Source organism: Mus musculus (assembly GCF_000001635.26).
Source record: "Mus musculus strain C57BL/6J chromosome 4 unlocalized genomic contig, GRCm38.p6 C57BL/6J MMCHR4UN_CTG4".
Classification (NCBI taxonomy): domain Eukaryota; kingdom Metazoa; phylum Chordata; class Mammalia; order Rodentia; family Muridae; genus Mus; species Mus musculus.
The window spans coordinates 91,262-114,839 of record NT_187053.1 but is presented as its reverse complement, the minus strand read 5'-3'; the positions used below and the strand labels follow the sequence as shown (position 1 = coordinate 114,839).

The 23,578-nt window shown below is 48.0% G+C and overlaps 2 pseudogenes across 2 annotated transcripts in view; one reads left to right on the top strand and one right to left on the bottom strand.

The window, feature by feature from the left end:
- The window catches only part of Gm7819 (predicted gene 7819), a 34,654-nt pseudogene that overhangs the window by 5,691 nt on the left and 5,385 nt on the right, over nucleotides 1-23,578 (top strand). The gene's annotated exons all lie outside the window — the stretch shown is intronic.
- Nucleotides 9,915-11,862, bottom strand: Gm13309 (annotated as a pseudogene). Its single transcript, XR_004691324.1, has 4 exons — nucleotides 11,664-11,862; nucleotides 10,558-10,690; nucleotides 10,247-10,340; nucleotides 9,915-10,158 (listed from the first exon to the last, which is right to left on the bottom strand). The product of XR_004691324.1 is annotated as a predicted gene 13309 (transcript).

Here is a 23,578-nt window from a genome sequence, read left to right as displayed (position 1 = left end):
TATGCATGAAGTCCTGGTTTTGGTTCCCACCACCACACAAGTCAAGCATGGTAGCTTGTAGTACCGAGTACTTGGGAGGCGGAGAAGCGGGAGAAGCGGGAGAAGCGGGAGAAGCGGGAGAAGCGGGAGAAGCGGGAGAAGCTTCTCAGGAGAGCTCAGTTTCACTCTCAAATGCATCGCGAGTTCCAGGTTTGTCTGGCCTATGTGAGATCCTGTCTCAAAAACCAAACAAGCAATAAAGACAACAACAATAACCAGAGCAAAATAATCCTCTACCCCAGCCCTTTTTAAAGGATGTATTTTTATTTTATGTATATGAATGTTTTGCTTCATATATATGTGTATCACATGCATGCCGTATCCATGGAGGATAGAAAAAGGGTATCAGAACCCCAAGAACTGGAGTTACAGATGGTGGTGAGCCACCATGCAGATGCTGGGACACAAACCAGGGTCCTCTGCAAGAGGAGTAAATGTGTTTAGCCTCTGAGGCATCTATTTCAATTTTTATCAGCACTGCTCCAAACCTAAAACCAAGTGAGTACTGAGCAAAACACAGGGCTGTCCAGCCAGCAGCCTCCATTAGACAACCTGATCCAGCCAGCAGGTTCCATTAGACTGCCTGATTTCTTTCTTTTTTGGGGGGGGGAAAGGGGTGTTTTGAGACAGGGTTTCTGTGTAGCCTTGGCTGTCCTGGAACTCACTCTGTAGACCAGGCTGGCCTCGAACTGGAAAATCTACCTGCCTCTGCCTCCCAAGGGCTGGGATTAAAGGCGTGCGCCACCACCGCCCGGCTACTGCCTGATTTATTGAGTTGGTATATCACTGTGCTTTCTAAATAGATTCTCAAAATATTCCTCCAAACATTCCTCTTAGGAAAAGAGAGTTGTCCTTTTGTGATTGTGTGTGCTGTTGTGTACATGTCTGTGTAAGTCTGTATTGTGAATATATATTTATACATCTCTGGCATGAGATGTATAAATCCCTTGAATCAATACATTACATTTACGTACATATATACACTATATACATATATGTATAGTGAGTTTATATATATGCATATATATATATATATATATATATATATATATATATGTATATATTGTGAATATGTACCTACATATGTATGGAACATATTAGGGTCCTTTGAAGGTGTCAACACTTGTATATTTGTGTGGGAGTTTCTCTTTCTCCCCTAACTCTCTCTCCTCGCTCAGGGTCTGGCTAACCCGAAGCTCACTGTGTAGTCCTGAGCAGTTCCTGAGGATTCTAATTCTCCTGACTTAGCAGCTCCCTGTCTTATTCTCCTCAGCATGGAGATCACGGCCGTGATCCACCTCCCTGGGCTCTTCTTTTCTATGTTTAGTTACCACAACTCTGGTGAATGTGATAGCATTCACTATAATTACTCCTTCACACGTGTATGTGCTGTGCCTTGATCATGTGTACCCCCACTTCTCTGTGAGGCTATCTTCCATTCTCTGCTCTCTTCCTAGCACCTGGTCCCTAAATAACCTTAATTTCCTCCCATTCTCCTTTCCCCACTCCTAGTGACCAGCACGACAAGGATTTTTTTTTAAGATTTATTTATTATGTATACAGCATTCTGCCTGCACGGATGTATGTCTGAAGGCTAGAAGAGGGCAGCAGATCTCATTATAGATGGTCATGAGCCACCAGATAGTTGCTGGGAATTGAACTCAGGACCTCTGGAAGAACAACCAGTGCTCTTAACCTCTGAACCATCTCTCCAGCTCAAGAATTGTGTGTGTGTGTTTATTTTTTAGATACATGTCTCACTTTGTAGCCAGGCTTATCTGTAATCCATTATGTAGCACAGGGTAGACTCAAAGTTACAATTCTCCTGCCTCAGCTCCTAAGTGCTGGTATTATAGATATGTGCCTACTCTGTACTTCTACACGGTTATGGTTTTCTTAGCTGAGTGGGCAAAACTGATGTTTGTTTTTCCATTCCTGGCTTGTGTCTCTTGAGATAAATTCTGGGGATGCTCTTTTCAATTTGTTCTTTTGTGGAACTCAGCTTCACGGGACCTGCAGGGGACGTTCTATGCCTAGGAGAAGGAGGACACAGGCCTGGCCTAAGATCTCAACTTTGAGGCCCGCAGAGGGAGTCCAGTGAATGAGCTAAATGAGGTGTGACGCTCCTGGCCCCGGGAACATTGGGCTCTAGTTGAACACAGATGTAATATTCCAGAAAGAACTGAGCAGGAAAGCAAGTGACTCAGCTTTCTGAAAGTCCCCGGCCCTGGGGAGGGGTCCATTTCACTTCCTGCGCTTCTCCAAATCTCATCTTGTCCAGAGGGTCTTATTTATTTACTTTATGTACATGAGCACACTGTAGCTGTCTTCAGACACACCAGAAGATGGCATCAGATCCCATTACAGATGGTTGTGAGCCACCATGTGGTTGCTGGGAATTGAACTCAGGATCTCTGGAAGAGCAGTCAGTGCTCTTAACCCCTGAGCCATCTCTCCAGCTCACAACCATATCTAAAGACAGGATTTTAAGCAGCTCCATTCAAGAGGTGAAGACAGAAGGATTAGTAGTTCAAGGCCATCCTCAGCTATAGAGTGAGTTTGGGGTGATCCTGGGCAAATGAGACAGGTCTCAAAGATAGAAAAGAGTTAAATGAACTCATAAAAATAGGAGCCGTAATACAGTGGGAGCATGGCCCTGTAAGAAAGTATTCTCTCTCTTTCTTGCACAAACACACAAACACACACACACACACACACACACACACACACACACGAAAAAGGCACCAAGAAAGAGAGCCCTTACCAGAAACTGACCACATTGGTACCCAGATATTGGATTTTCAGAGTCTAGTATTGTGAAAAAATAAATTTCTATTGTTTAAGCTGCCTTGTCTATGGTGTGTGTGTGTGTGTTTTAATGATAACCTGAGCTTAAAAGATGTGCTAGTTGCTAATGTTTTGAGTTGTCTGTCTTGGGGAAGGTGGTTTTGAGTTGTACAAGCAAAGGTGATAGATACTATGTTAACATTTTAAGTCAGGGATGGGGAAGATAGGGATGTGTCCATGTTGGACAGCGACTGTTGAGACATCACACTGTCTCACTGCTCAGAATTCACCTTTTGATGTTTGAGGAATGTCCTGCTTTGTTAACCTTACTTACTGCACCCTGGAACCCCAAGGCCACAGACTCGTTTCTCTAGTTCCTTCTGCAATGGAGACACAGACACAGCACAGTCTTTGCCAATCAGACGGACTTTTCAAGGCCCAGGATTTGAAGCTAGACCCAGTGAAAAAGAGCAGGGTTAGCAGAGAATTGGTTTTGGAGGTGGTAGAAGTGGTGACAGAAATAATGTCCATCTTACATGGTAGTCGAAGCTGTTATTTCAGAGGTGACAGATGGTAGGGTGGCTATCTATACAAGTGGAGGATCTATCTATCTATCTGTCTGTCTGTTTGCCTGCCTGCCTGCCTGCCTGCCTGCCTGTCTGTCTATCTGTCTGTCTGTCTATAATCTATCTAATCTGTCATCCATCTATCGATCGCTGAGGATACGTTAAGTACATGTACTACCTCTGAGCTATTGCCCTGGTCTATCTATTTAAAAACAACACACCAAACTAATGGAGTGACTTCCTATCTTGAAAAATATGCTTTCAGAACAACTTGAAGGGCAAATTTGAGTTTGGGCTCTTTGCATCTTGGACACTATCACACACTGGTTAAATTCTGAAGAAAGGTCATTTTGTGACTTATGATTCTTATTCAAGGCTAATGGTCCACATCTGGTGATGACTTTCTTTTCCTTCCTTTCTTCCTTCCTCCCTCCCTCCCTCCTTCCCTCCCTCCCTCCCTCCCTCCCCTCCTCCTCCTCCTCCTCCTCCTCCTCCTCCTCCTCCTCCTCCTCCTCCTTCTCTCTCTCTCTCTCTCTCTCTCTCTCTCTCTCTCTCTCTCTCTCTCTCTCTCTCTCTCTTTCTTTCTTTCTTTTTTGAGACAGGGTTTCTCTGTGTAGCCCTGGCTGTCCTGGAACTCACTCTGTAGACCAGGCTGGCCTCGAACTCAGAAATCCACCTGCCTCTGCCTCCCGAGTGCTGGGATTAATCATGTCACAAGGACCTCACCTCAACACTCTAGCTTGGTTGTTTCTGCCTTCTCATCTGTCCATGAGGATTATGTTTCTACACAAGTTTCATAGGAAACCATACTCAAGCCATTGAGTATTGTTAAAGGGCCTCATAATCCCAAGGGCAAACATTCCAGTTTCATGCTTAAGTACAAGCTCCATATTCCTTACATATAGCTACTTCTTGGCCACCCTCTGGACCTGATATATCATCAGTGACCTGGTCCATCCTAGGAAGAACAGAAGAGGAGGCTCATGTGGATAGTCCTGGAAGCTCCTTCCAGTGGGCAGAGAATCCACTGGATTTTAGTTCTTTGACTGTAGATCAAGAATAAGACAAAAGGGAAGTGAGTTCACCCCAGGGACTCTGTCTTTTGTCTAAAACTATGACTGGAGAATGGTCAAGGCACCATGCTGTCCCAGAGAACTATCCATGTTTGTCCTAGTTGTATTGCGTGGCTGGAGAGTGGTCCTTCTGCGGTCCCCCATCTTGCTGGTTTCTGCATCTTCCCAGGACCTCCCCATCACTACTTCTGTCAGTGAGCATCAGTGACCTGCATGTAAGAGTCCTAATGATACATTTGTTTGCTTTCTAAAAGCAGGGGGCTCTCCATGAGGCCTGAGACCATATCCATCTAGTGTATTAATGGGTTGCCAGTAATCAGAAGAGAGCTTGGCATGAATAAGTATGGTGGGTTGCAGCCAGTGGCAAAGCAGTACTTTAATGAGAAGAGGTTTGGTGGGACCCTCTATGATGACAGCTTTGAGACTCCCAGAGGCCCTACTTAACATGGAGAGTCACGAGCTCTGACCCACAACACTGCCACACTAGGAGGTGTCATGTATATAGTTGCTAAAGTGGTGGCCCTGGACTGGAACAGAGTTTCTGACCTTCCTTATCTGGCTTGTGTGTTACTGAGGGAAGTGGTGGCCTGGTGACAATGATGAGAACTTGACGTTAATGGTGGTGCTGTCACGGATGAGGATACAACAGGAGTTGGGACTTCTTGTCAAGGGTGGGTGTTCTTACATCACTGAGTTCTTTACAGTGTTGGGATCCTGACAAGAGAGGCTGACTTTCTTTTGGGGAGGATACTTGATTGCCTGATGGGCATGAGATTATAGTGACAGGGGTGTTGATGAAAATGGGCTCAGACTTCCAGGTATGGAGAGTCTGAGATCCAAAGCACTGGGGTGGGGTGGGGTGGGGAGGAGTGTCTAACTGACCTAGAACTCTAACATCACTGCATCTGGTCTTAAGGTTTCCCACCTATACCAGGTCGGGGGCCAGGATGGCTCGTTTTCTTCCCACTGGAGCCAAAGGAAAAGAGTCCAAGGTCCTAGGCACAGAAACAGGGTACGGTCTCCCTGGTCCTCAGAGTTAGTTCCTGCATCCTGCCCTCTGCCTGCCTGCTTGAAACCCTTCAGGAAGTAGAATGGTTCTTGCAAGTGTATCATTCAAGGGATGTTGCCAATCCACTGACCTTCAGACCCGGTCCTGGCAGGCTAGCATGTAGGCACGCTCAGTCCCACCAGTGGGCTGCCGCCCCTTTCTAGAAACAACACACACTGAACCCCTAGTCCCCTGGATCCCCAATACTGCTCTTCCATTTTCCTCTCCCTTTAGCCTCACCAGGTCCTGGCCTTGGGAATAAGGAGAGGGCGAGCACCACATTCTAGCCCCACATTCCATTGTGCTGACGTTGGGACAGCTGAACCCTGAGCAGATTCCCTCACTGAAGCTCTGGAGAGTCTCACTGCCCTTTGGCTGGAGAGTGTCAAGAGGCTGGCTGCTCTCCAGGGGCCATTTCTGTTTCTGAGTTCAAGCACTGCCTGTGTCTCCCAGACTCATTTCTTCCTGTTTCCCCCACTTCAGGTCTTCCTAGCAAAGCCAAGTCTTTCCACTCCAACTAGACATCAATCACAACTACTGAACAGGCCCACATGGGCTTCAGTCTCGGCCTGCTGCTTCCTGCTTGTGTGGACTTGAGAGGCCATGCCCCCTTTCTGTTCCACAGTTTCCGTGTATGCACAACGGCAGGAATGATACCTACCTTATGAGTTATTTGAGGGCACAATGATATAACACAGATGAAGGCCTGAACTGCTACATGCTCACCATGTGAAAGTAATGGTTATACCTTCAGATTGGTCCTGTCTTGCTGTTCTGGGTTTTTTTTTGTCTCCAGGATGGGCCAGTTCAGAAAGGCGGTATGTGTTGTAGCACTCTGGAGCCACACTGCCCCTCTGGAACCCTAGCTCTGACATTTCCTAGCTGTCTAGCTTGGGCAGCTTACATCCCTTCTGTGCCTCATGTTTCCCACCTACGGCTTGAGATCGGTCCTAGTGCTTACATCAGTTCCCAGCACCTAGAAAGCTCCCATAGAGAATTAGCTATCACTACAGAGCCATGTTCATCCACATAGACCAAGCCTGGGAAAGAGGACACCTAGGAAGGTTGGTATCTAGAGAAATGCCTGGTTTTGGAGGAAACTCCCCAGTTGGAAAACTTGCCTTTTTTATGAGACCATTTCCAAGATTTTCTGCTGATTCTGAATTTCCCGGAGGGTAGAAGTGGGTGGCATGGGGTGGGGACTTGCCGAGAAGTTGAAATCAGCTTATCAAAACCTTCTGGAGTTGACTCTAGCCAAGCACTCTATTCCACAACAGAGGCAGCTCCGACTGCCTTGGGAACTGGGTGTGTGCTCTATGTTCTGTGTGCTGTGTGTTCTCTCTGTCTGTCTGTGTGCCTGTGTGAGTGTGCACATGCATTGGGAAGGGAATATTCTCAATTTGTTTGTTTTCCTTAATTACATGTTGGGGCTTTTTCTGTGCCAGCCATGCAAAGCAAAGCTGGCAGTGAAGATGGATAAAACCCAATCTCTTCTCCCTGGGGATTCTCAGCTGACGTTAATGGCAAGAAACTTTGTCTGAAAGGCTGGAGCTCCCTGAGCAGGGAGAGCAGGGAGATGATAGCTTCAGGGGCTGTGAGTCTTTAGAGCATCAACCCATGTCATGCCCTGTGTAGTAGGTGCCGTGTGCCCAGGGAGGAAGGTTCCTTATAGAGTGTATAACAAGCCACTAGCCTGTCTGAGGAGCTAGGAGTCCATGCTACCTGCCAGAGAACTAGCAACTTTGCCGTTGTCAGACAGGAAGCAGAACTTGGGACAAACGGAGATGTAATCCTCATCGGTGAGCTCTAGAGAGGCAGGAGACAGATGGGCCACTGTGCTGAGGAGCTGGGCAGGAGGAGGCATGCCCCTCACCCCACCCTGCTGCTAGAGAGATGAGAGAGAGCAAGACCCAGTGCTAAGGTGTCATTACAGTTTGGCTGTAGGTAACAGAAGAAGCTAAGGTGGAAGCTAGTAGCTAAAGGAGTGGGGAGGGAGGTTGTGTGCCTCTTTCTAATGGGGTGTTCACTGCCTACATTTCTGATTTCCTAGGCTTTCCTAGTCAAGCAGGAGACCACATTGTGTGTGCCATTGGCTCCTAGATTTTCTTTCTTCCTTAGTGTTAGCCTCCCCTTAGTTTCCAGAGGATGGCCTCTGGGGAGCTAAGAAGCAGGAACATTTCTGGATATGTTGGATGTTGGGGGAGCCTGTACAAGGCTGGAAGCTTAGCCTGAGATCTGAAGATCCAAGAGTTATGTCTTTGGAAGGACTCAAAAGTAGCCCCTTTCCTGCAATCAATCACATGGCATGGAAATCCTGGGTTGGAGAATGTTGAAGGAACCTGCCCAGAGTCACTCAGTGATGGGGGAGACTGGGTTGTGACACAGGTCCAGACACTAGGACTTGCTATGGGGTTAATAATGTCCCAGGGCCTCTGTCCTGGTAGCACCTTGGGCAGGGCTCCCATGGTTGCCTCTTCTATTCTTTATATTTCTCTGGGGCTACAGGCACCAGAGGGAGGATTTGTGTCTGCTTCAAAAGCAAGCTGGCTTCTTGGTTCCCCTGAGACCTGAGCAAGATCTGAGGCAACATCTCCCTCCCCATATGTCTTAACCTCTTGTCTGTGGGAGGCAGAGTTGTCCATGACTGGGTGACTTTACAGAGGGATTAATGGATTGGTACAGGGAAGTGGGTATGGGGGTGGTGGATGAAAGGAGGTCACCTGGGTAAGTGTATGTGTGGATGCTTGAATGGGTGGGTAATTTCCCACAAGTGGTGGAAACAATTTTCACTCCATAGCAACTGTTCTTGGAAACTATTCCCATCTGTCCCATCCTTTGTGACTCTGAGACTTGAGATACTTGAGGTTTTGAACACCTGTCTGTGGGAGAAGAGGAAGAGGCCACCAGGCTTCCCGTCGCTCTAGGATCTCTGCCCCTCCTCTTCACCCCACTGTGACTCCCTCCTGCCACCTCTCCTACTGACACTTGAGCTCTCAGACATCTGGATGTTTGAACACCTGTCTGGGACAGCAAAGATGGAGAGGCCTGAGACTTGGAGCGGGAAGGGGGAACACAATTCCCCTACAACTTCCTTTTAAAGGCTTGCCCAGATAGGTCTGGCTTGGTTATTGGCTGATGTATATCAGATATAATGATGGCTTCTCTCCCCAGACAAGGGAAAGAGAATCTGACCTTCTATCTGACCTTAGCAACTCAGACTTGCCTCTCCCACCGGACAGGTCCTTGGAGGTCACACCCAGGAAGCTTCCTAAGCACAAAGCATTGCTGTGAGCTGTTCCAAGAGCCAAAGGCCTTGTCCTCCAGACCCAGGAGACTCATTCCCTGAGACTCAGTGTTGCCTGTAGTCCCAGAGCCTGTGTGTACTGAAGGCATTTCCATGATGAGTCGTGCAAGCCTCCCTCACGGTTCTTTCTTCCACCCTGTGGGCCTGTCTTCCTTCCCTGATCCCTGGCTCATAGACAGTATCTTATTAGGTCTGGCACTAGGATTGTTCTAATGGGGCTGAGCCCTGCTCAGACTGTCTGAGATGAAAACCTGGTCTAGAATGGATTTAGAATGGACGGAATAGAAGATGGCGCTATCCCCACGGCTGCTGAGCCCCTTCTCACGTATCTGTTCATTCTCTAAGCAAATATTCATTGACTCCCTATCTTGTGCCAGGTGATCTGCTGGAAACCAACACAGATATGACCCTTGTCCAGGGAGAAGGACAAACTAACAAAAATAGGTTACTGTAATGAGCGCTGTGTGTGCGTGTGCGTGTGCGTGTGTGTGTGTCTGTGTGCTGTAGGTGGGTGGTGTGTAGGAGGAGAGGTGCGGAGCCTTGGGAATCTGGGAGGAAGCAAAACTACCTAACCCAGTCTGAGTCAGGGATGATTTCCTGGAGGAGGAAACATCCAGACCCAGAAAGGAAGCAAGTAGGGCAGAGGACGGAGAAGAATATTAGAGGGAGCAACTTGGGGATGAGGGTGGGGTGGAGTGGGAGCGTTGGGGGGGGATCGAGAACTTCTCCTAGAGAGTGGAGCCATGTCTTCTGCCCACCCTCTAATCCTCACTGAAGTTCCCCTACTCCTTGTCCCTGAGACACATGGATGCTTAAGCGCCTGTCTAGGTGGCAAAGATGGAAAAGTCTGAGGCTTCTTGTGAACATTGCAAACCAATGCAAGCTTTGTGTGGCTGGATAGAGTATGAGGAGCACATAGAGACCTGGGCCAGGTCCTTCACTGTGGGGCTGGTTCCGGGAGCATCAGGGTGTCAGGTGGAGGCTGGGGAACAGATTGCTCAGAGCTCAGGGTGGAAATATATCCTGCCATTCCACCCCCTCCTTTCCTATTCCTGTCCTCCTGGGGCGAGAGAGAACAGACAACCGACAGACAGATCCACGGTACCAAGCAGCTTTATTGGAAGCACTGCAGTCTAGCCACAGAGAGACGGTGTTCTAGCCACACAAACTCTCTTGTCCACACTCACATCGACTCTCTAGGCACAGACTTGGCTGGGTTAGGTCTGGGACAGAGCATCAGGAGGCCTGGTCCTCTCTTCTGGTCCTTGGTTTCCTGGGCCAGAGTGATTCACATCTCTTTACTCAAGACACAGGGCTCCTTCTGGTGCTGTTGCCTTTGTTCTAAGGGGAGGGAGGAGAGGCAGGGTCATGAGCTGGAATCTCGGGGTGTTGGGAGGGTGGAGGCAGGACTGAGGAGGGTCAGGCTTGCCTTGGCAGAAGACGTCTTCAGTCTTCGGATGATGCGATCCACCCAGAGCTGGTCTGGAGGTGCACAGAGCTGATAGCCCCTTAGTGTGGTGAACCTGTAGCCAGAGGTTGGAGAGAATAAAAGCCCTGGAACCCAGTTTCCTAGCAGGCTCTAGAGTAAGGAACGGAGGCTTGGAGACTATTTGTAGGGACCTGTTTCATGGGCTTCCATGAAAACTGGGCTCGGCCCTGAGTTCAGGGTTAAAGCCATGATGGCATCAGCAAGGGCTCATGGGGGGATGGGGCCAGATATTCTTTCCACAAGCAACTCACACAACAGCAGGCACCCTGCAGCCATCTTCATTAAGAAGGTAGCGGAAGGCTTTCACGATGTTCCCAGGGATGGGGCGCTGGGTCACAGACAGGCAGCAGTCTTCTGCATCATTAGCACCCCCCAGAGTTGGGGCTGAGATAGGAGAAAGAAGGGGAGAAGACCCTGAGACCATGAGGAAGGGAGGCCACAGTCCCTAAGTGGCTTTGATAGCATCTCTCTGTGTGTGATTGCTGGACCTGATATTCAGCCTTGAGTGCCACTGTGGCTCAGTTGGCTGCTGAACATATTGTAGTCTTCTAAGCCATTTAGTAAATAACCATTTTTCAACGTATCCCAAATGCTAGGGTCATACACCCTTTCCCAGGTTTTCTCAGCTTTTACAGCGTTTTAGCATATGGAGAGTTAACAGGAGAATGCTGGGACAGGGGAGGCTTGCCTCTGCTGAGACTCCTTCAGGTTTCTGAATGACTACAGCAGATGGCTGCCATACCCGGAGTCCCAGCTACCAGGAGGAAAGCTGAGATGTAGGATCACGTGAGCCCAGGAGATGGAGGCTAGCCTGGGCAACATGGACAGATGCTTTCTCAAAAGCCAAACTAAACCAAACTAACCAAACCAAACCAAGCCAAACCAAACCAAACCAAGGCCCTTAAAAATGCAACCCCCAAAAGGGGAACAAGTTATTAAGCATGTCTTCAGTGTTTCTTGTTCTCTCAGATGGAAGCAAATACACAGCAAAGCTCTCACCCCCACAACCCCAGTGGTGCAATTGAAACCAGGGTTTCACCCAGGCAAGGCAAACACTCCACCCACTTAATTATAGTCAAGGAAGATACACTGTTCCTTCCTTCTGCTGCCTGGAAGCTGAGGTAACAGGACATGGAGCCCACAGCTATAAGCCCCAGGATATGACAGAGCTGAGCCACATTGGAATCCTGGATACAGGCACATTCATATAAACAGGCACACACAGAAGGCATAAGGAGCCCTTGGATTCACTGACTCTGAACTCGGAGGGTCTTTCATGACCATTGTAACAGTCTAAGACCTACATATTGTCCACAGGTCACTGTGGCCCCTACCGTAGTCATCTTCCAAGCCTTACCTGGGAAGGTCCAGAGAACCAGCAGGCTGAAGGCCAGGAGTGGGGTCACACGGGGGGCCGTGGCAGACGATCTGAGGCAGGCCACAGAGAGTGAGTGAGCCTGAGAGACTGTGTGCGCAAGAATCTGAGAGGTCGAGGCTCCTACGGGTTCACAGGGGAGTGATGGGAATCGCTCAGATGTCCTCCTGTGGCGTGAAGGGGTTCAGGAGCCAAGTGCAAGTGAGCTTGTGTGTGCCCCAGTGAGCCCGTTTGAGTCTGCTGTGGCTGCCACCAGCTCCAATTTATGCCTTGAGCTTTCACTTTCTGTCCCAAAATTCCCCCTCGATGGCCCGTTCTGGGTCTTCCCCTTTACCCCCCTCTGCCCCCCTTTTTTTTCTGGCAAAACATGACCTTGGCTTCCTTCTTCCCCCCACTCAGAGTCTTCACCCTCTGCTTTCTTTGGCTTTAGCTCTGAGAACTGCAAAAGTCTGGGGAAAAAAAAATCCGTGTCCTGTCAGTTCCAGGGAGGGCTTGCATTGTGCTCTGGATAGTGGCATTAGCTGGGTAGTTAGAGCCCAGTGGGCTTCTCTACATCCTCACCACTTTCTTCTTTCTGATGAGGCCGGTTTTGAAGCCAGCTCCATGGTACCTTCAGAGCAAGCGTGAGAGCCTGGATGGCCTTTCCTTGTCATCACAGTGCCTTCCAAGTCACCATCTGGGGGCCAGTCCCTCTCTTGGAACAGGCTGAGCTGGAAGGGAAGGTTCCTAAGGAGAGGGCCCAGGCCTCCTAGCCCACAGCTCAGGTCCCTGTGAATCAGCTACCTGGATCTACAGGCATTGTTCATTTTCTCAAATCCAAAGCCTAGGTCAGAGGAACAGCTGGAGGGAGCACAGGCTGGAACAGCCCCCTCCATCTTTCCCTTCTCTCAGTCCTGGGAACCTAGAGGGGATTTCTAAGGAGAGGGGCTAGCCAGCTCCTTCTGAGACAAATCCCTAAATTTCAAGGAATTGAAAGATCAGGGAGGAATAAGTGATTTCCCATCCTTGTGAGAAAGACCAGAAGAGAAGACTGCAAAAGAACAGCTAATATATGGGGTACCCACCCAGCCCTTTGCACCCACACTTGGGGTCCTCTGTATGTGTGTGTCAGATGGGAACATCCACATTCGTGTGCACGCCACGCAGAGGCCTGAGGTTGATATCAGGGACCTCGTCCATGACTCTACACCTTAGCTCTGGAGACAGGGTCTCACTGAACCTGGAGCTCACTGACTTGCTAATACCAGCTGTGACCAGCTGTGAGCTTCAGGCTCCCCCTTTGTCTCTGCTTCACCAAGCACGAAGGTTACAGGTGTGTGCCACTGCGTGCCTACTTTTTAAGGTGGGTTCCGGGGATCCAAATTCAGATCCTTGCGCTTCATAGCAGGCCCTTCACTCTCAGAACCATGTCTCAAGCCATTGTCTCCTCTTTCTCACCAGGGAAGGCAAATGTGTTCTTACATCCTGACTTAAAGATAGTTGGAAATTATGATTATTTTTCGTGTGTGTGTGTGTGCCTGGGAGGAGGTGGGCACATGTCATAGCACAGGAGTGGAGGTCAGAGGTTAACTCTGAGGGTGTTGACTCTCTCTTACCGCTGTGGAAGTCCCAGGGATCAAGCTCAAGTGACCAGCTGTGATGGTTTGTATGTGCTTGGCTCAGGGAGTGGTACTATGAGGAGGTGTAGCCTTGTTGGAGTAGGTGTGTCACCGTGGGCATGGGCTTTAATACCCTCATCCTAGCAGCCTTCAGAACAAGACGTGGAACTCTCAGCTCCTCCAGGCCCATGTATGGCTGGATACTACCATGTTTCTACCTTGATGATAATGGACTGAACCTCTGAACCTATAAGCCAGCCCCAAGTAAATGTCGTCCTTATAAAAGTTGCCTTGGTTGTGGTTTCTGTTCACAGCAGTAAAACCCTAAGACACCAGGCTTGACATTGAGTGCATTGACCTCCTAAGCTGGCCCTACAGTTCTCACATTTATCAGTTTTCATTCATTAGTAATAATCACAATAGCACCGGGCGTGGCGGCACACGTCTTTAATCCTAGCAATCGGGAGGCAGAGGCAGAGGCAGGTGGATTTCTGAGTTCGAGGCCAGCCTGGTCTACAAAGTGAGTTCCAGGACAGCCAGGGCTATACAGAGAAACCCTGTCTCGAAAAACAAAAAAATAAAAAACCAAAATAATAATAATAATAATAATCACAAAAGCACAATAGTCTTCTGTGCTCTGGATCAATCCCTCTGCCAACCATACTTTGTGTAATGTTCCCAGCATCTTCTGACATGTGCTTATTGTATTGTGATCCTTGTTTTACACATTCAGAGTAGGAGGCTCAGAGAACACAACCACACAGCTGGTACTACCCGCCCACCCTGCCCGTGCCAACTATATGCTGGGCATAGCATGCAGCACAGAGTACGTAGCACATGGCAGAGGTGGGAATCGGCACTGCCCACCTGATGCATGGCCAGGGAAGTAATGACCCTCACCGTAGTCAGACCCAGTGCTGCTACGTTATTGCACCAAAGCCTTTAAATCCAGGTTTGACTACTTCTCAAATGGATGTTTTATTAAAATCCCTTTTATTACCTTTTTTTTTTTTTGAGACAGGGTCTCTCTATGTAGTCTTCTCTATTCTAGAACACTCTATGTAGACCAGGCTGGCCTTGAACTTGGTGTGCACAAACACATGCAGCTTTGTGAACCATCTTTTGAAGTATAAGCTTGGGACTGGAGAGAGGACTCAGTGGTTAAGAGCATGCATTGTTCTTGAAGAGTTTGATTCTTGCATCCACATCGGAGCAACGCTTAACTCCAGCCCCAGAGGACCTCACCCACTCTGACCTCCGCAGACAGACAGACAGACAGACAGACAGACACACACACACACACACACACACACACACACACACACACACACACACACACAAATAATAACAAAGTAGTTTAAACAATTGTTCTTTCTGGTCCCCCCTCTCTACCAGCAAATTTATACTAAAATCTTTGAACTCTCTGTAGTAATCAGAGTTTTTTATATTGCTGAGAAGGGATAAAAGGGCTGGAATGCCAGACCCCTTCACCCAAGAGAGTCCAGAGGCAGGGTAAATTCATAAACCTATAGCCATAACATCATCAATTATGGCCACATAGTGAAACTTCAAAAGGACCAAATTAGGTTTCTGAATAGCTGAGGAAGTGGGGCTCCCTGGAAAGGGAGCAGAAGCTCTGTGCGCCTCACACACCTGTGAAGGTCTCTCTCAAGACTTTCCCTGTAGCCCTTTGTGGTGGTTTGAATAAGAGTGATCCTCATAGGCTCATATATTTGAATGCTTAGTCACCAGGGAGTGGCACTGCTTGAGAGGGATTGGGAGGCGTGGTCTTGTTGAAGGAAGTGTGTCCCTGGGAGTGGGCTTTGAGGTTTCAAAAGCTCGAGCCAGGCTTGATGTCACAGTTTCTCTCTGCTTATGGATCAGGATATAGCTCCCAACTGTGGCTCCAATATGCCTGCCTGCATGCTGCCATGGTCCCCACCATGTTGATTATGGATTATACCTCTGAAACTGTAACCAAGCCCTCAATGAATGCTTTCTTTTTATAAGAGTTGCCTTGGTCATGGTGTCCCGTCACAGCATTAGAATAACAACTATGACCTCTGTAACATCCTTTATCATAAACAGTAAATGTGTTTTCCTAAGATTTATGGGCTGTTCTAGCAAATTAATCCAGCCATATGAGAGGCAGGATGGAAAGAAAGAGAAAACTAAGGGGATGTGAAGCAGGGAAAGGGCCCTTTACCCCACAATCTAGCTTGCCTGTCCTGCTGGCTGAGTGAAGAAACTTCAGCACAACTGATAAAGCAAAGATTGCCTGCAGAGACAGTGTTGCCCCAACGATGGCTCAAGCGAGGGGGGGGGGGTGTCAAAGCAACAAAATGAGCTTGGTCAGAGTGTTTGTAAGCCTGAGTTCTAATGTCAGCATTCTTCTCTCACACCCGTCTAAACATCTAAATGTACCCCTGGCACTTGTACTTACATAAGGAAGTTCTTCCAGAAGATAAATCTGCACATACAATTTTACTTAAATTTTAAGCTTTGCTTAATCTTTGAACATTGTTGTAAATTACATCTTTTTAAAGAATGTGATTAGGACCATACAGGATCACATAGTAAACCACACACCCATACACAGCACACACATACACATGCACACACACACACACACACACACACACACACACACACACACACATGTTGGAGAGACACATAAGAGTGACTTTCAAAATCTCACACCCCTTGGAATGTGTTCTGTTCATTTCTATTATTACTCTGATGACAAGAGGAGCAAGGAGCTTGTCAGGAGACCTGGAAAATGAGTACCTTCTGCTTCATGTCTCCACAACCCATTCTGTCTTGGCCAGGAGGCAGAAATGTCCTTAGTTCTATGGGAAGTTCTGTCTTAGTCAGGGGCCAGAAATGATAGACGTTAGGTGCTGTTTGTGCTCTGGTTTCTTTTTCTTTTTTCTTTTTTTTTCTTTTTGGTTTCTTTTTTTTTTTTGAGACAGGGTTTCTCTGTATTGCCCTGGCTGTCCTGGAACTCACTCTGTAGACCAGGCTGGCCTCAAACTCAGAAATCTGCCTGTCTCTGCCTCCCAAGTGCTAGGATTAAAGGCGTGTGCCACCACTGCCCGGCTGTGCTCTGGTTTCTTATTATCCCTCTTTTCCTTTTACATAGAAACTTAATGGGTATAGCTACCTGGATTCTATTCATGATCAGAGATTTCATTGGCTTTGAAGCTGTCTCCAAAATTCCAGTCCAGTCAGGAGGATGCAGAGGTTCACAGGCATCAGCCATGAGTCCAGGTAGACCAGTTGGACCAACCAACTCACTTCCCTATGCCTCAACTCTGTAGAGTCTCATTACCCTTTAGACAAAGGCCCTCAGTGGTAACCCTCCTGCTGCATGGGAGTGCCACTTGATTTCTTCCCCTTAAGCCCTCTTCTGTGACAACACTCCCTTCTAAAAACTCACCACTTGTTTCCCATGAAATCTGTTCTTCACGTTCTTGAGAAAAAGGATCTAGAAGCTTTGGTGGCTATTTATTGCCAGGGACTCTAGTCTCCAGAGTTATGCTCAACCTAGGTGAGAAAGCCTTTATCATATGAAAGGAACCTCTGCCTTTTCCATTTTTGTCATTTGCCTAAGTACTTAATAAGCTCCCATTTTGTTAAGTTCTAATATTGCGTCACTCGGCCATTCTGGAATTCCCTGCAGTACACTCAGGTGTCAGTTTTGCCTGAGTGGAAGCCCCTGTGGGTAAGGGAACTTTCCGGTCCACAAGGGGCTTGTTGAGCTGTGGTCTCCTGCTGCCCCTGGCTACACCACCTGTGGCCTCTCAGTTGAAGACAGCATCTTTCTAACAGCTGTAGGGCTCAGTCCTCAAAAATTGCTATGAGGTTCAGATGTCCATCACAGGCACCAGTTGTGGCTTGTGCTTCTGACCAATAGTCTACATATGCAGTAGTTCCCATGACCCTTTTGTCAGTTTGCAGCTGCAAGACCTACCCAGCACTGCAGCCAACAGCCTGGGGTAGGAAGAGCTCCCATATATGGTAATCAGAGGTTGTGCAAGCTCTGAGTTGTGAGTGGAGAGTGGGAAATATTTGACTTTCCTATATCCTTACAGTGTGCCACCCATTTTCTGTCAGAATCTCCAGGGATACTGTAAGCTTTACCAGAAGAGACTGCAGAAAGTAGATCCTCAAAGTGGATCTCAATCCTGGGATTGGTTGCCTTTATATATGAGCGCACAGATAATCTCTCTGCATGGAGACAGAGGACCCAGGACATCAGGAGGTTGCACAATTGTCATAGTCACTCAGAACATCACTAGTGACACACAGGGTGGAACTTGACACCAGGATCTCAGTTGGAAACCTTCCCTTCTGCGTATTCTCTCTTGAAGTCCCAGGAGACACAGACAGAGAATAGTGGATAGGCAGAGGTTATTATCAAGTAGAGTAGACACTCAACGGAGAGAGCAGACTGTGGCCAAAGACACTGTTGCTCCTATCTCTGCTCTAGGCAGATCTTATACTATTTTCCAAGCTCTCTGTAATAAACTAGCTTTCCTAAGGGACTTGGCCCTATCTACATGACTGAAAGACCTGCTCGGTTCTTTATCAGAAAGCCTCTTGTCATCTTAAAAGGTGTAGGGTTTCTAGAGCCTGGTTTGGATATTTTCCCACTGGCAATCTTTTCGTCAGCTCAGGAGGTCACATCTCGTCCTAGGGCCAGAGCTATGACTTTGTCTAGTTCTTCTCAATGATACCTAAAGTCCTTCTATCTCGGTCCTTGGTTTCATGGACTATAAAGGAGGGAGCAGCCTGAATGGGGCTGTAGAGATGGCTTCCTGGTCAAGAGTGCATGCTGCCGTTGCAGAGGACCTCGTTTTGGCTCCCTGTAAACACACAGGGAGGCTCACAACCACCAGTAACCTAAGCTCCAGGGGAACTGATGCCCTCTTCTGGCCTCTGAAGCACACACACACACACACACACACACACACACACACACACACACTTAAATAAAAAACAAACAAGCGGAAAAAGAAAAAGAAGCAAAAAACAATCAAAAACCAAAAACCAAGCCAAAACAAAACCCAAACAAATCAAGTCAAACCAAACAGCTCTTTGCCCCAGGGCCCTGGTAGGAAACTTGGACTGTAGTTCCCCAGTGACAATGTGACCTAAGGGTGTTGTCTATATTACAGCACCACCCCTAAATGGATGTGCTCACGACATGCATATGTGAGCGAACAGGCCTTAGATGTTTTGGAAGTCAAGGAGGAAAGCACAGGAAGGTAGCGTAGCCTTTAACTTGTTAGATTTTGCTTTTTTCTTTGATCACAAGCTTCATGGAGATATTCTCTAGGATTGAAAAATAGGGGAAGTGAATGGTCTTCATTTTCAGGTGGGCCTCTAAGATATACCAGCACCAGAAGGAACTGGCTGCCTCCAGCTGCAGGAGTGGCATTCGGGATGATGAAGACGTGGAGTCCTTTCAATGCGCAGAATTTTCATGCAGCACATTTAGTGTCTACTTTGTCTAGCAGAGAAAGCCCAGAGTTTGAAGCTATGCTTGTTTATGCGCAGTGGCTGGCTGCCCTCACCTCTGTAAAAGGTGCAGCCATACGTCCCTTCTTACTAAGCCTTTTTGAGTTTGCCTTTGCCTCTTGCCAAGGTCCTCGTCACACAACAGTGCAGTGCAGACTCATGATACTTTCAGTTATTTTGTTACCCTCTGCCTTGAGTGCCTGTTGGGAATGATCCCAAGAGTCAGCAGGAAAGAGTGCAGTAATGAGGAAACAGTGTACAGGGAGGGCATCCGTGTCACATCTGCAGCACACTCACATAGTATGGACTGAGTCCTCCTCTGTGCCCGGCTGTCCCCAACACTGGGGGACAGTAGCTAACAAAGCAGAAACCTTCCTGTTGTTGCAGAGTTTCTATTTCAGCGAAGGAGACAGACAATAAGCAAACAACAAAATCTACAGTCAGATGGCAACAACTGCCACAAAGAAAAATAGAGAAGTCAAGAGTGGGTAACAGGAGGGATGGCCCAGCAGTTAAGAGCCCTTGCTGTTCTCCCAGAGGACCAGAAGTCTGGGCCCAATACACGCATCAGGTGGCTTACAACTGCCTATAACTCCAGCTCCGGGGGCTCTGACTCCCTCTTCTGGCTTCCCTAGGTAACTTCACATGCATGCACATACACATATGCAGACATTCAAATAAAACTTTAAATTATTTTTAAAAAGAAGGCGAGAGGCTAGATGTGGTGACACATGCTTTTAATCCCAGCACTTTAATCCCAGTAGGAAGAGCCAAGGGTACCTAGTTCCTGGGCAGCCAGGGCTGCATGGTGAGACCTCACTCCCCATCCCCTCAAAGGCAAAAGTGGTAGGCGTGCAGGGTGGGTGTTATTTTAAATCAGGCAGTCAGAGGAGTCTTTAATGATATAAAAACAGAGAGTTGACACAAAGAAAGGAAGAGAAAAAGAAGGAAAGAGAGAGAGAGAGAGAGAGAGAGAGAGAGAGAGAGAGAGAGGAAGAAAGAAAGAGCCACACAGAAACCTGGGAGAAACATTCTTGTTAGAAAACAACAGATTCGAAGGCCAAGAAGCAAGAATGTGAGGAGCAGCCTAGAGTCCAAAAGAGCAGAGCATAGGACACAGACAATAAGAAATGACAGTGCACGTCTGTCAGCCACTGTAGGTGTCTACTTCACTGAGTGACTTGAGCCCTTAGCCGGACGAGCAGAACCCTGACATATCTGACTTAATGTTTAAAAGATTCCATATAGCTGTTAAATGTAGACTAAACCAAAGGAGTGTGGAGCAAGGAGTTGTGGCTGAAGGCTATTGCAGTAATTCAGGGGACACAGGCAGTGTTTGGAGCTACTGAGACGTGTTCAGATCTGGAAAGATTGTAGAGCCAGTGGACTGGGGCTCAGCAGAGGATGTGAGAGAAAGCAGAGGCAAGAAGAAGTCAGTGGATGAGACAGTTATTGAGATGTGGAGGGCTGGAAAAAAGTGGGTTTGTGGTGGACCAGGAGTTCAGTTCTGATTGGTTGCATTGAAGCTGCACCCTGGATACATAAATGGGAATGTTAAGTAGGTAGCTGGCATGTCTGGAGTTCAGGGGAAAGATGCTATCTGAAGATACATATTTGGAAGCGTACGGGTGGTATTTAAGGCCTGAAGACAATGAGATCACTAAGAGAGGGAGCGTAGGTAGAAGAGGTCCTAAGTTCCAAGTCTTGAGCCTTGCCATCATTAAAAGACCAGGGGTGGGGGAAGCTGGTGAGATGATTCAGCTGGGAAAGTGCTTGCTGTACCTGCCCAAGACATATGTTTGCACACCCAGCCCCCACGCAAAAGCCAGGTACGGTGCTGGAGGCCCAGCACTGGGAAGGCAGAGACAGGTGAATCCTCTTGCACTTGCTAGCTAGCCAGCCTAGCCTAGTCAGTAAATTGCAGGGTTAGTGGGAGATCCTGTTTTAGAAAATAAGATGGTAGCTTAATGGTTATGAATGTTTGCTGCTGATATAGAGGACTGGAGTTCAGTTCTCAGCACTCACATTAGTTGGATCACAACTGTCTGTAACTCCAGATCTGGGGTACCTGACAGCCTCTTCTAGCTTCCCTGAGTCCTTACACACTCTGTCTCTCCGTCTCTCTGTCTCTTTTACACACACACACACACACACACACACACACAAAATTGGCTTCTGGCTTCCACACACACATATACAAGTGACATGCACCCACATACACATGTGCAAATGCCCACATACAATTGGAGAGATGAAGAGGAATCAGGGAAGGAGGGGGCGAGTAGGGGTGAGAAGAGAGGGAAAGGACACAGGCACTGTGACAGTTCATATTGACTGGATGTGGAATCTACTTTGAGATAACCCTCTGTGTATACCTATGAGAGGTTTTCTTGGTCAGACCTATTGAATGGAAAAGACCCACTCTAACTGTGGGCAGGATGGTGTCTTCTGTTGGTGGGCCAGATCTGAAGAGGACCACTTGCCTATGTGACACACTGCTGAGTTATCTGTCTTATTGCTGCCATATTTCCCTGTGGCCAATTAACTCAGCTTCTTCAGTCGTCCTCCAGTATGGCGGCTCTCTAGGAATTCCCCAGCCCCTCATTGCCAGCCAGAGGTTGCAGAAGCACCCAACCTGATCGACTGAGCAGCCAGCTGGTTCTAAGTCTCCCCAGTGTGAAGACAGTATTGGTGCCCCCCCCATGATCTTATGCAAATCGATCTAAAGATTCTTCTTCTAATATATTAGCTGCTTTCAGTCATCCACACCCAGCCATTGGTTTAGATTTCACTTAGAGTAAGGGCGTGGGTGGGGCAGGGTGGGGGGTGAGGGTGGAGGTCCGCAGATCAGGTAGGTTTGAAATGTTTCTGATTCTCTTCGTGGAGCCTGTGGACTACCACCTCACTCAGTTCAGACTCGGCTAAGCCAAGTTGCCTCTGCATCCTGGTTCAGGATGAGTCCTGGGAAAGTTGTCCCAGGTTAGGATTCCTCAGCGGGGTTTAGCTCAGCTTGGCTTCCTACTCACCAAGGAACCTGCATCGTCTGACCAAATCCTTGTACCAGAACAGGGAGAATTGGAAGAGGGGCCCTTTGCATTTGGGATAAGGAACTCTCCACTCATACTTGAGTCTGGAAAGTCAATAAAGTTTGTCGTGGAACTAGGGAGGCAAGGGAGTGAACGGGAGAGGACCGAGGCTGGATGTTTGAATGAGTGCGTGTCCTGGAGTTGTGACACTGTGTGCTATTAGGTCTTCGCGGGGTGGTTTAAGTTGGCTGATGTAAACAACGTCTCTACTCTCCGGCCTGCAGGGGGCGCGCCGAGCCTGGAGAGGATGGCTTTAGACTTCTGGGTCCAGGCGGATTAGCTCTGAGGCTGCGCAGGCGTTAGCATCTGGAGTCGCCAAGTCTCCAAAGTAGTCTGTCGCCTCCCAGCTCCTCACTAAGGGCTCACTGAAAGCCAAGGACTGGATGAGGGTGAAGCAGGGGGTGGGGCTCGCATGCGTGGCCAGATCCCCCATCCAGGCCTTTGAGTCTACGGGTATTCAACTAGGCAAGAGGGTGGCGGTCAATAGAAGGAGTTTGCCTCCATGGTACCCACCCAAACACCCTGATGTTCCCGAATCCATGGCACCAAATTTTAACTAATATTTGACTTAAAGGCTGAAGGAAGTTCACATCACTTCTAGCGTCCTAAATTACTTAGCAACCGAACCCACTCTAAGCAAAAGTTTCTTTATTCCCTAGAGGCTTCTCGAGCGACGAAATGCTGTTCTGTGCCTGATGAAAGGCTTGAAACTGACGAGCGGAAAAGAAATTTGTTCTATTCTTAAATGGGGACAAATAAATGATAAATATCTTTTCTAACACGATACACAATTAATAAAAACAAATCAGTTTCACAAAGATGAAGCACGCAAGCACATCTGGAAGCAGAGCTGCAGGCAGAACAGAAGGTGGACTGTAATCCTTCAAGGTCCACTCCTATAGGGTCCTCTGCTTGCAAAGCTCTCTCTGGGCTCTCTATAACTGGCTATAACTGGCTATGCTCAGTACAGACAGCATTCCTTGTCCAACTTTCCGTATCTCTGGCATCCATCTCTGCCATCCTAGGACATCCCTTATAACACGGCCTCTCCCACAGCTTCACGCCCAGGCATCAGGTCACCACGCCTTTCGCCCCACGATGCGTGGAACTATGTGCTCAAACGAGCATCTTCTCCCTTAAACTGCTTGACAAAATCCTAGTTATTTTGTCACAGGAGGGAGAAAATCAGACTAAGAGCTAGTTTTATGGAGTGAGAGTTAGTGGGGGGTAGTGATACCCAAAAAGGAGACTTCCTCTTCTCAAAAAAGAAGGGGAAGGTGGGATGGAGGGAGGACTTGTGTGATGGATGGGGTACTGGAAGGAGGGGCTGATAATGGGTTGTAAAGTGTAACTTACTCAGCCATCCACAAAGTAGGCATAACACTGGCCATTCTCTCTTGCCTGTGAAGCCCAAATGAAACTGGGCAAGGAGAGCAAATTGTAAATGGTTATGCTCTACACAGACATGCCATAGAGCACCGAGTCTGTGATTCCTGTAGGATCCCCCTAATATGCTCATTCGCCACGTAACTCTTTGTCTCGATTCCTCAGCCAGGTTCATGACCTTTAAAGATAACCATGTCTCTATCCTCTGCTGTATTCTGAATTACCACACAAGCTTCCTTGATGGAATAGAGGTCTTTGTGATGCGGTCTGGTGGCCTGATTCTATTCTCTGTGACATGCGCATG